At 37.4% G+C, this 11,859-nt stretch overlaps 1 pseudogene; it reads right to left on the reverse strand.

Moving 5' to 3' along the window:
- Positions 1-6,101: 6,101 nt before the first annotated feature.
- On the reverse strand, positions 6,102-7,523 carry LOC102528684 (pyruvate dehydrogenase E1 component subunit beta, mitochondrial pseudogene; annotated as a pseudogene).
- Between the last annotated feature and the right edge of the window lie 4,336 nt (positions 7,524-11,859).

Raw genomic sequence — 11,859 nt, forward strand, 5'->3', positions numbered from 1 at the left:
TTATGCTAAGTGAAAAAAACCAGTGATAAAGGACAAATACTGTTTTAGTCCCCTTACAACAGGTACCTGAAACAGACAATATAGAAACAAAGTAAAACCAAGGTTACCAGGGACTGGAGGGGAGTGGGGAATAGGAAGTTATTGTTTAATGGATAGATTTATCACTCTGGGAAGATGAAAAAGTTCTGGAAATGGAGAATGGTGATGACTGAACCATGTTGTGAATGTACTTAGTGCCACTGAAGACAACATTTAAAAATGGGTGAAAATGTTATGTTATGTATATGTTAACAACAACAAAAAATAATGTTACCAATAGTTTTTTTTAGATGTCCCCAATCAAGTAGAAAAATCCCCAAGTTTCTATCATTCTAAAAATTTTTTTCACCACAAATGGCTATTGAATTCTGTCAAAAGCTTGTACTGTATCACCAAATTATATCATGTAGTTTTTCTTCTTCAGCCTGTTAATATGGACAGTACTTTGAGTTTCAAATATGGAACCAGTCTTGCATCCCTGGAGTAAATCATACCTGGTAATGGTGTATAATTGTTTTTATATATTGTTGAATTCATTTTGCTAATAATTTAAGGATTTTTGTGTCTATATTCATGAGAGATGTTGACCAGTAGTTTTCATTTTTTCTATTGTCTATCTAGTTTTATTATTAGCATCATACCTGTTCCATAAAGTGAATTGGAAAGTCCTCACTCCTATTTTAAGAAATCAAAGTCTTCTTTAAAAATGTGGCAGAATTTCATAGCAACATCACCGGGCCTATAGATTGTCTCTGTGGGGGGGTTTAAATTGCAAATTGGACTTTGGCCTGTTCAAATTATTCCATAATGGCTGAATTAAAGTAGTTTTTGTTCTTCAAGCAATCAGTCCCTTTTAATCTAAGCAGTCAAATTTATAGGTGGATATTCTCTGATGGCTATAGATGATGTGGTAATATCCCTTGTTTCATTCCTGATACCAGTAATTTGTGTCTACTCTGTCCCTCCAGTCTTGCTGAAGGTTTCTCAATTTTATTGTTTTCTAAGAATCAGCTCTTTATTTCACTGACTTTTCTGTTCTTTTTATTTTCAATTTTATTGTTTCTGTCTTTATTATGCCCTTCCATTTGTCCCTCTGAGTTTATTTTGCTCTTATTTTTCTAAGTTCTCGAGGCAGAACCTTAGATTACTGACTTCAGACTCCCTGTTTTCTAACACACACATTCAGTGCTACTGACTTTTCTCTAAGGACAACTTCAGCTGTGCACTACATACTTTGATATCTTGTATTTTCCTTGTCATTCACATTTGTGCATGTTTTTATTTCCCTTGAGACATCATTTTTGTTGCACAGATTATTTTAAGGTATGCTATTTTCTAAGTATTTAGAGATTTTTCTGTTAACTTTCTCTTATTATGTTTGATTCCACTGTGGTCAGACAATATACTTTGCATAATTTCAATTTTTAAAAATTTGTTAAAGTAAATCAATTTTTACACTTTATGTGATGTTTTGTGGCCCAGGATATGTCCATCTTGGTACAGGTGTCCCTCAGTATCCACAGGGGATTGGTTCCAGGACGCCCCTCATATTCCAAAACCTACAGATGCTCAAGTGCCCTCTATTAAACGGCATGGTGTTTGTATTTAACCTACACATATCCTCCCATATACATTACTTATAATACCTAATACAATGTAAATCCTATGTAAATGGTTGTAAATACAATGGAAATGCTATATAAATAGTTTCTGGTGAATTCAAATTTTGCTTTTTGGAACTTTCTTTAAAAAATTTTCAATCTGCTGCTGGCTGATTCTGCAGATGGGGATTCCATGGATATGGAGGTCTTACTGTGTATGTTTCGGTGGGCACTTGAAAAGAACATGCGTTCCGCTACTGTTTGGTGGAATGTTCTGTAAATGTTGATTAGATTGTGTTGGCTGATGGTGTTGTTGAGTTGTTACTGATTTGGGGTCTAATTATTCTGTACATCATTGAGAGAAGGGTGTTGATGTCTCTAACTGTTGATCTATTTCTCCTTTCAGTTCTCTTCACACCTTCTGAAGCTTTGTTATTTGATGCATACACACTGAAGATATCTATGAACTAACACATTTATCACCACCTTGTGTCTGGTAACATTCTTTGATTTGAAGTCTACCCTGCCTGATATTAATATAGCCACTCTTGCCTTTTGATTAATGCCTGCATAATGCATCTTTTTGAAAAATCATTTTATTTTTAACTTGTCTACACTGTTATGCTTGAAATTTGATTTAGACAGCATATAGGGTTTTTTTCAAATAAAGATTTTAATATATTTTCTGGCTTATTTAGATAGTATTCTTTTGGTTGCAAATAATAGAAACTGACTGTTTTGTTCTGAAGGAAGAGATGAATTATAATTAATGTACCAGATGTCTCCCAAGACCCAAGGCAATGTGCAACTGACTGGGCTTCTGGAACAGACTAGAACCAAGATGCTCTCCAGTGCCTCAATTCCTCTCCCTCTAAAAGGACCCTTTTTCTCTGCTCTCCAGTCTGCAGCAGTAGATGACAGCTATTCCCAGCTCCTTGGTCTACATATGATACTTCTAGACACCTGGAGATAGTCTGAGGCTCTCTTTTAACTGGAACTCTTTTATTAGTTTTGCTTGGATTAGTGGTCATCTTGGGTCAGTCAGTCAAGTCAAAAAATAGGTCAAATCCTATCATGAATGCCAAGGTATCTCTGAACCTGGAAGATCGGGGGTTCATGGGAGGGGAGGAAAAACATGAAGCAAAGAGTAGGAATTATATACAGCAGAGAGGAAGCTACACAGGCATCTTCTCCACTCATGTGTGTGCGGAGGGTTGTCATAGAATGAAATTTAGAAATACAGCTGTGAGACCTATGACACTGAGACAGACTAGAAACATGATGTAATGGAGTTGGGGGAGAAACCAAGTCTTCCCAAAGACATTCTTGGTCATAAGGAACAGAACCCATCTGAAGGTCTGTAAACATGGCACTTCAGATTTTTAATATCTGAAGAAGGCTGTTACATGCAGAGCATCACATTGTTTGTTCTAATTAATCACATTAATTGTTCTAATTAATATTAAAGTTGTTACAGTTAAAATTTTTTTACATCCTTTGTACTTATTTATCTTATAACTGGAAGTTTGTATCTTTTGGCTACCTTCATCTGATTCAGATGCCCCCAGCACCCACCTCTGGTAACTGCAAATCTGATCTTTCCCCTATGAGTTCATTTTTCAGTTTTATTAGGTAGAATTGATACTATTTGGCTGTACATATACAATATATTGCAGATAAACACATATACACAATATACTACACATATTTTTTAATTTACATATATGTACTGTTGTTTCTAAGAATGTTTATAGAGCTTTAGCTTTTTAACTTACATAGTTATCAAAGGAATAAAGCCAACCTCAAAAAAAGAATACAAAAAGATACATACACCCAGCTATTAATGGCAATATTCTTTACAACTTTACAACAAGATATGGAGGTATCTTAAGTGCACATCAGTAGATGAACGGATAAGGAAGAAGCAGCAAATATATGTAATGGGATACAATTTGCCCATAAGAAAGAAGGATATTTTGCCATTTGCAGCCCTTCATTCACTTTGTTTTCTTTTCACTTCAAAAACCGGAATTTTATAACTGGCATAAACATTTCCATTTCATCAAAAACAACAAAATACCTAGAAATAAACTTAACCAAGGAGGTTACCCAAACTCTGAAAACTGTTGATGGAGGAAATTGAAGATGGAGGAAACTGATGGAGGAAATTGAAGATGACACAAAGAAATGGAAAGATACCTTGTGCTCTTGGATTGGAAGAATCAAAGTTTTTAAAATGGTCATCCTACCTAAAGCAATCCACAGACCCAAAGCAACCCCTGCCAAAATACTAATGGTATTTTTCACAGAACTAGAACAATTTCAAAATTTATATGGGACCATAAAAGACTCCAAACTGCCAAAGCAATCTTTTGTAGATTTTTTAAAAATCTTTCTTCTTTTTGTTCTTTTTTCTTACGGTTTGATGACTAGAGAAGTTCCTCCAACATTTGTTGTAAAGCTGGTTTGGTGGTGCTGAAATCTTTTAGCTTTTGTTTATATTAATCTTTTGATTTCTCCATCAAGTCTGAATGAGAGCCTTGCTGGATAGAGTATTCTTGGTTGTTTTCCCCTTTCATCACTTTAAATATATCATACCACTCCCTTCTGGCCTGTAGAGTTCCTGCTGAAAAATCAGCTGATAACCTTATGGGAGCTCCCTTGTGTGTTATTTGTTGCTTTTCTCTTGCTAATTTTAATATTTTCTCCTCATCCTTGATTTTTGTCACTTTGATTACTGTGTGTCTCAGTGTGTTCCTCTTTGGGTTGATCTTGTGTGGAACTCTCTGCACTTGTTGGACTTGGGTGACTCTTTCCTTTCTCAAGTTGGGAGATTTTTTGGTTATCTCTCCAAAAATTTTCTCAGGTCCTTTCTCTCTTTTCTCTTTCTGGGATCCCTATAATGTGAATAATAATATATTTCATGTTGTCCCAGAGTTCTCCTAAACTATCGTCATCTCTTTTCATTCTTTTTTCTTTTTTCTGTTCTGTAGTAATGATTTCCACTATTCTGTCTTCTAGCTCATTGATCCATTCTTCTGCCTCATGTAGTCTATTCTTGTTTCCTTGTATCCTTGTTTCCTTCTAGTGTGTTATTCATTTCAGTGATTTTATTCAACTGTTTGGTATTCTTTATATTTTCCAAATCTTTGCTAAAAACTTCACTCTGTGCATCTATACTTCTCTTGAGTTCTCAGAACATCTTTACCATCCTTACTTTAAACTCTTTCTCAGATAAATTGCCTATCTCCTCATCACTTACTTCTTCTTCTGGGATTTTATCTTGTGCCTTGGCCTAGGAGATATTCCTCTGCTACTTCATATTGACTGTCTATCTATTTGTATTTTTAGGTAGCTTAGTTATGTTTCTTGACCTTGGAGAGGTGGCCCCCTGTGGGAGAGGTCCTATGCATCCCAGCAGTACACTCCTCTCTTGTCACCCAAGGGCCAAGAGCCAGTTGGTCCCAGTGTAGTTTGGCCTGTGTTTGTGGATTCATTCCACAGACTTGGGGATTACTGTTTTATTTCTGATGTCTACTCCCTGTTGGATGAGGCTGGACTAGAAGCTTACACAGGTTTCCTGGCAGAAGCCAGTGCCTGCCCACTGCTGGGTGAAGCTTGGTCCTGGACCTCTGGAGGGTAAGGCTGTATCGAGAGGCCTTAGTGGCTTAGGAAGTCTGCTGATGGGTGTGGCTGTATTCCCACCCTGTATGCTGTTTGGCCTGAGGCTTCCCTATGGGCTGTTGGGTGGGGCTGGCTCTAGGTGCTAATGAACCAATCAAGATGTCAGCCTCCAGGAAGGCTCATGTAGCTGAACATTTCCAGAAGATCTGCCACCAGCTTTTATGTCCCCTGGGTGAGCTACAGCCATGCCCTACCTCTCCAGGAGACCCTCCAAAACCAACAGGCAGGTCTGGCCCAGATTGCTATGAAATAACTGCCTCCACCCTTGGACCTGGTGCATGTGAGATTCTATGTATGCTTCCCAAGAGAGTGAAGTCTGTTTGCCCCAGTCCTGTGGGGCTTCTGGAGATAAGCCCCACTGGGCTTCAAAACCAGATGTCCTGGTGTCTCCTCCTCTTCCCAATGCCAGAACCCCAGGCAGGGGAGCCTGACATGGGGCTCCAACTCTCACTCCTATGGGAGGGTCTCTGCTACTCATTAGCCTTCAGCATGCGGGTGCCCACCCAAGGGGTATGGGGTCAAGTTATATCATGAGGACGCCCCTCCTACTGTTCCACTGTGGTTCCCTCTTTATGTTTCCAGTTGAAGAAGATCTTTTTTGCTGGGTTCCAGTCTTTTTTTTTTTTTCATGGTTCTTTAGCAGTCAGTTGTGGTTTTGTTGTAGTCACGAGAGAAAAGGTCGTGGCTCTTTCTTTGTTTTTTTTTGTTGTTGTTGTTGTTGTTGTTTTTCATAGTTAGGAATTCCTTTATCCCTTATCAAAACAATCTAACAGTAAATGTAGATTATATGCTTTTATTTTTTACATGTAAGTTATCTTTTCTTTGGAGATATCATTCATCAGGACTCTGTCATGTTCATACCTTGCCCTTCTAGTGAGAGGATAAAGTTTAACAGTCATCTTATTCAAAGAACATGGCAACTGTAACAGACCAAAAAAGCATGGAACCTAGGCAGGAGAATTTTTCCACATACAAACATCTAAAATTCTTTCCAGTACAAAAACATCTGTGTTGTTACTTTAGAGATGACAATGAGTCATGAGGTCTTACAGACAATCCAGGTGAAGTCTCAGCAGGTATTTTAGGTAAATCCGAGTGACTTGAAATTCAGGTCAGAACTAAATATTCAGTGTTTTCTTTATTGCAAATATGATGTCTTTAACCTGAGGTACAGAATTGTCTTCTAGAATCTTTGCATAAGGCATAGGGACATCAGCACCAGTGACTCAAACTGCAGGAGCATCCAGGAAATTGAATGCAGGGCCTTCCATGATCCTAGCACAAACTTCACCTCCTACTCCGAACTGTGGCCAGCCTCCTTCCACAGTTACGAGATGATTGGTCTTCATGACACTGGCTTCTATTGTTTCAATGTCCATTGGTCTGACGGTTCGCATATTTGTCACCTCACATTCAATTCCCTCTTTAGACAGCACTGTCGCAGCTTCTAAGGAGTGGCCCACAGGACTTGAATGGGAAACTATGGTTACGTGTGTCCCTTGCCTTTCTATTTTGGCTTTTCCAATAGGAATCAGAAAATCTTTTGACTGAGCTTCCGAGGGAAGTTCAAAAGGAACTCCATACATCAATTCATTCTCCACCGTCACCACTGCATTGTTATCCTGAATGGCTGATTTAATAAGTTCTTTGGCATCCTCTGAACTCCAGGGGCTGACCACCTTTAAGCCTGGGCAGTGTCCATACCAGGCAGCAAAGCACTGGGACTGTTGGGCAGCCATGCCAGCTGAGGCACCATTGGGCCCCCTGAAAACTATGGGCACAGATTGAAGGCCCCCCCGACATGTAGTAGGTCTTGGCAGCTGAGTTTATAACCTGGTCAATGGCTTGCATAGAGAAACTGAAGGTCATAAACTAACAAATGGGCCACAACCCAGCCATCGCTGCACCTACAGCAATTCCAATAAAGCCCAACTCAGATATGGGAGTGTCGATGATCCTCTTATCTCCATATTTCTTCCACAGACCTCGACTAACCTTATATACCTCATCATACTGGGCAACTTCTTCCCGAAGCAGAAATACCTTCTCATCTCTTTCCAGCTCTTCATTCATACCTTCATTTATAGCCACATGAACTATCATCTGCAGCGCCACCGGCGCCGTCTGGTGGAAGCGCCTCCTCAGCAGCCCGGAGACCTGCTGGAGGGGTCTCTGCGCTAGGCCAGCCACCACCGCCATCTTGACCGTGTCCTCTTTCTTTGCTTTTGAAGTATAGTTAACCTCAGTTTTTTTAATCCACTGTAAGAGTCTCTCACTTTTAGTTGATGTATTTCGACCGTTTTAATTTGGTTTCCTCTTTGTGCTCCCGCTTCCGTATTACTGACTCCCGGGTTTCTTGAACTTTTTTTTTTTTTTTAAGAATTCTGTGTTTGTTTATCTATAGTGTTTTTTGCTGTATCTCTTTGTATAGCTTTTGTTGTTGTTGGTCAAGGTGCTACATTATGTGTATATAACTTATGTCTTCTGGGATTGTCATCTTACTGGCTAGAAGTATGCAAACCTTACCTCCCATTATATCCTCTTGCCCTTCCTGTTTAAAATATAATTTTCTTAAGTACTTCCGATATACACATTTAGAATCACCTCAGATCATGTAATACGTTGCTTCAACCATCAAAATTAGTTTAGAGAAATCATACGTAAGAGGAGTACCTACTCCAGTCACCTGTATTTTTCCTTATGGTGTTTTCTTCCTTCCTGATTGTGCAAGGTTCCTAAGACCATCTCCAAGTTTGATGTTCACTAGAAAGACTCAAAACATCAATCATATAGCTGCATGCCTGGCTATAATCACAACAAAAGGATACACAGCAAAATCAACAAAGGGAAATGGTATGAGAGAAAGTTCAGAGGAAACTGGGAATAAACCTCCAACAATCCTCTCCCAGTAGCACGTGACACAATTTTCCAACAAGGTTTTGTGACAACATGCATTAAATGTTGTCTAACAAGGAAGCTCATTAGACACTCAGCGCCCAACTTTTTTAATGGTAGGCTGGTCACTCAGGCACCTGCCTAGCACATACCAAAATTCAAGATTCCAGAAGGAAAGCATAAACCATGCTGTTTGCATAGTTTTAGGCAGTGAGAGCGATTCATATCAATTCTGAGAATGATACCAGCCTGCTTGAAATGCAAGATCCCAGTGCCGGCCAAAGCAGTCTCAAGCTGCTCTGTTAACTCTTTACTGCACACAGATGTTCCAAGGTTCCCTCTGTTTCCTTTTCATTTATAAAATTACCTTTCCTCATTCTCCTGGAGATAAATTCCGAGTCTTCCCTCATCTGGGAATGTCCCGGTTTCCCTTAATTTATGAAAAATGTTTTTATTTCATACAGGACTTGGGGCTTAAAATTCTTTCAGCACCTGAAAAACATTGCATCACTTCCATCTAACCTTTGTCATTTCTGATGAGAAATTCACTACCACCGTAATAGTTCTACCCCTATAAGTAATGTGTTATATTCTCTAGCCGATGTCAAGATGTTTTCTTCATTTTTAATCTTCAGAAGATTCATTATAATCTATCTTGGCATGGATTATAGTGGGTGTATCATGTCTGGGATACACTCAGCTTTTTGAATCTGTAAATTTATATCTTGTCAAATTTAGGAAGTTTTCAGCCAACTGAGTCTTCTAATACTTTTTCAACCCCACCCTTCTTTGCTTGTTCTTCTACAACAGGAATGACACAAATGTTAAATATTTGGTTATACTCCTACAGTTTTTGAGACTATTCTTTTTTTTTTTTTTTTGCCTAGTATACTTTCTTCCTTTTCAACAGACTGGATAATTTCTATTTTATGTTCTAGTTCAACGACTTCTCTGTTACTTCTAATCTGCTGATAAGCCCATCTATTGAGCTTTTTCTTTCAGGTATGGATTTCTCAGTTCTGAAATTTCCATATACTGGATTCATTACATCTTCTATTTCTCTGCAGAGGCTTTCTAATTTTTCATCCATCTCAAGTTCTTTCAGCTGTGGATATCCAGCTTTTCAAGCACCACTTGTATAAATTGTTCTTTTTCAGTTGGATGGTCTTGGCATCCTTGTCAAAAATAAACTGACCATAGGGGAGGGTATAGCTCAGTGGTAGACTGCTTGCCTAGCATGCACAAGGTCGTGGGTTCAATCCCCAGTACTTCCATTAAAAAGTAAATATATAAATAAGTAAATAAACCTAATTACCTCCACCAACAAAAATAAATAACTAAATTAAAAACAATTTTTTTAATCAACTGACCATAGATATATGAGGGATACATTTCTGGGGTCTCAGTCCTGCTCCATTGATCTCTCTCTTTCTACTTATGGCAGTATGTGTTTTGTCACTGCTTGTAGTGGTATAAAGTATTGAAATCAAGCAATGTGGATCTTCCAAACTCCTCTTCCTTTTTCAATATCATTTTGGCTATTCAGGGTCCTGTGAGATTCCAGATAAATTTTAGGATAGATTTTCTTATTTATATCAAACAAGAAAGGTATTTTTAAATTTATTTTTATTAACATATAGGTGAGTTACATTGTTATCTTGTTTAAGGTGTACACCAAAGGTGTCCTTGGTTAAATTTATTGCTGAATTTTTTGACACTATTGTAAATGAAATTTTTAACATTTCCTGTTTGGATAGTTCTTTGGAAATGTACAGAAATACGAATGACTTCTGCGTGTTGATCTTGTGTTCTGCAAATATCCTCAGTTTATTTATTCGTTCTAACAAATTTTTTTTTTGCACACTCTAGGGCTGAGTAGATTTGAGATAATGCCTTCAATGAAAAAATAATTCTACTTCTTTTCCAATTTGGATGCCTTTTCTTTTTCTGCCTAATTATTCAGTTAGAACTGCCAATACTATGTTGAACAAAAGTAGCAAAAGCTGGCATCCTTATCTTGTTCTGTTCTTCAGGGAAACACTTTCAGTCTTTCATCATGAAGAACAATATTAATGTAGATTTTGCATATAATAAAGTCTTTATCATGTTGAGGAAGTTTCCTTCTATTCTTAGTTTACTGAGTGTTCTTATCATGAAAAAAGTGTTCAATTTCATCAGATGCTTTTTCTTCATCAGTTGAGATTATCAGGCGGTTTTTATCCTTAATTCTCTTAAGGTAGTGTATTACAGGATTTTAAGATTTTGAAATGTTCTTGCATTCTGAGAGTAACTCCCACTTGGTCATGTGGTACAGTGCTTCTAATGGGCCGCTGAATTTGCTGTGGGAATATCCTGGTGAGGATTTTTGTCTCTATGTTCATGTAAGGAATACTACCTAGAGTCTTCTTTTCTGGAAATGTCTTTGTCTGAGACTTCCAGAATCAGAGCAATGTGTTCTCAAAGAATGAGTGAGGAAATGTCCTCTGCAATACTTTGGGGAACAGTTTGAGAAAGATTTGTGTCAGCTCTTCTTTATATATTTAGTAGAATTAACAAGTGAAGCCATCTCATTGTGAGCTTTTCTACGCAGGGAGGTTTTTTTTTTTTTTCTTAATTAGTGATCCAATATTCTAACTAGTTATAGATCTATCCAGAATTTCCCTTCTTTCCTGAGTCTGTTTAGACAGACGTGCATTTCTAAAAAATTGTTCATTTCACCTCAGGTAGCCAACTTGAATAGTATTTCCTTATAGTCATTTTTATTCTTAAAAAATGATGTTTCCAATTTTATTTCTGTTTTTAATAGTCTTCTTTTTATTAGTCAATTTAGATAAAGTCTTGTCAGTTTTGTTGATCTTTCTAAGGAGCCAATTTTGGGTTTTGTTGACATCTCAATCATCTTTCTATTCTCTAGTTTAGTTGTCTTTGCTTTTTGCTGTATTTTTCTATTATTTCCTTCCTTCTGCCAGCTTTGGTTTAGTTTGCTCTTCTTTTTCTAGTTATGTAAGTCATACAATTTGGGTATTAATTTGAGGTCTTTCTTCTTTAATTATGTATTTACAGCTATAAATTTCTCTCCAAGCACCCCTTTCACTGTATTCCATAATTTCTGGTATATCATGATTTCATTTTCATTTGTCTCTCCAAGTATTGTCTAACTTTCTCGTGATTTTTCCTCTTTGATACATTGGTTAAGAGTATGTTACTTAATTTCCACATATTTGTGAATTTTCCAGAGTTCTTTCTCTTATTCATTTCTAGTTTCATTTCATTGTAAAAAGAAAAGTTATTTTGTATGATTTCAATTATTTCAAACTATTATGACTTACCTCTGGCCTCTCATATGGTCTACCCTAGAGATTGTTCCATGTGCACTTGAGTGGAACATACTGTTTGCTGTTCTTGGGTGGTGTGTTCTGTATACAAATGTTAGGTGTGATTGATTTATAGTGTTGAACAAGTTCTACATTTTCTTGTTGACTTCTTGTCTGTCTGCTATGTGTAGTATAGACAGTTGGGTATTGAAGTCTCCAAATATTATTGTAGAACTATTTTTCTCTTCAATTTTGCCCATTTTTTACTCCATATATGTTGGGACATATTTGTTAGGGGTGTGTGTGTGTGTGTGTGTAGATATATA

Source organism: Vicugna pacos, chromosome 24 (genome assembly GCF_048564905.1).
Source record: "Vicugna pacos chromosome 24, VicPac4, whole genome shotgun sequence".
Taxonomy (NCBI): Eukaryota; Metazoa; Chordata; class Mammalia; order Artiodactyla; family Camelidae; genus Vicugna; species Vicugna pacos.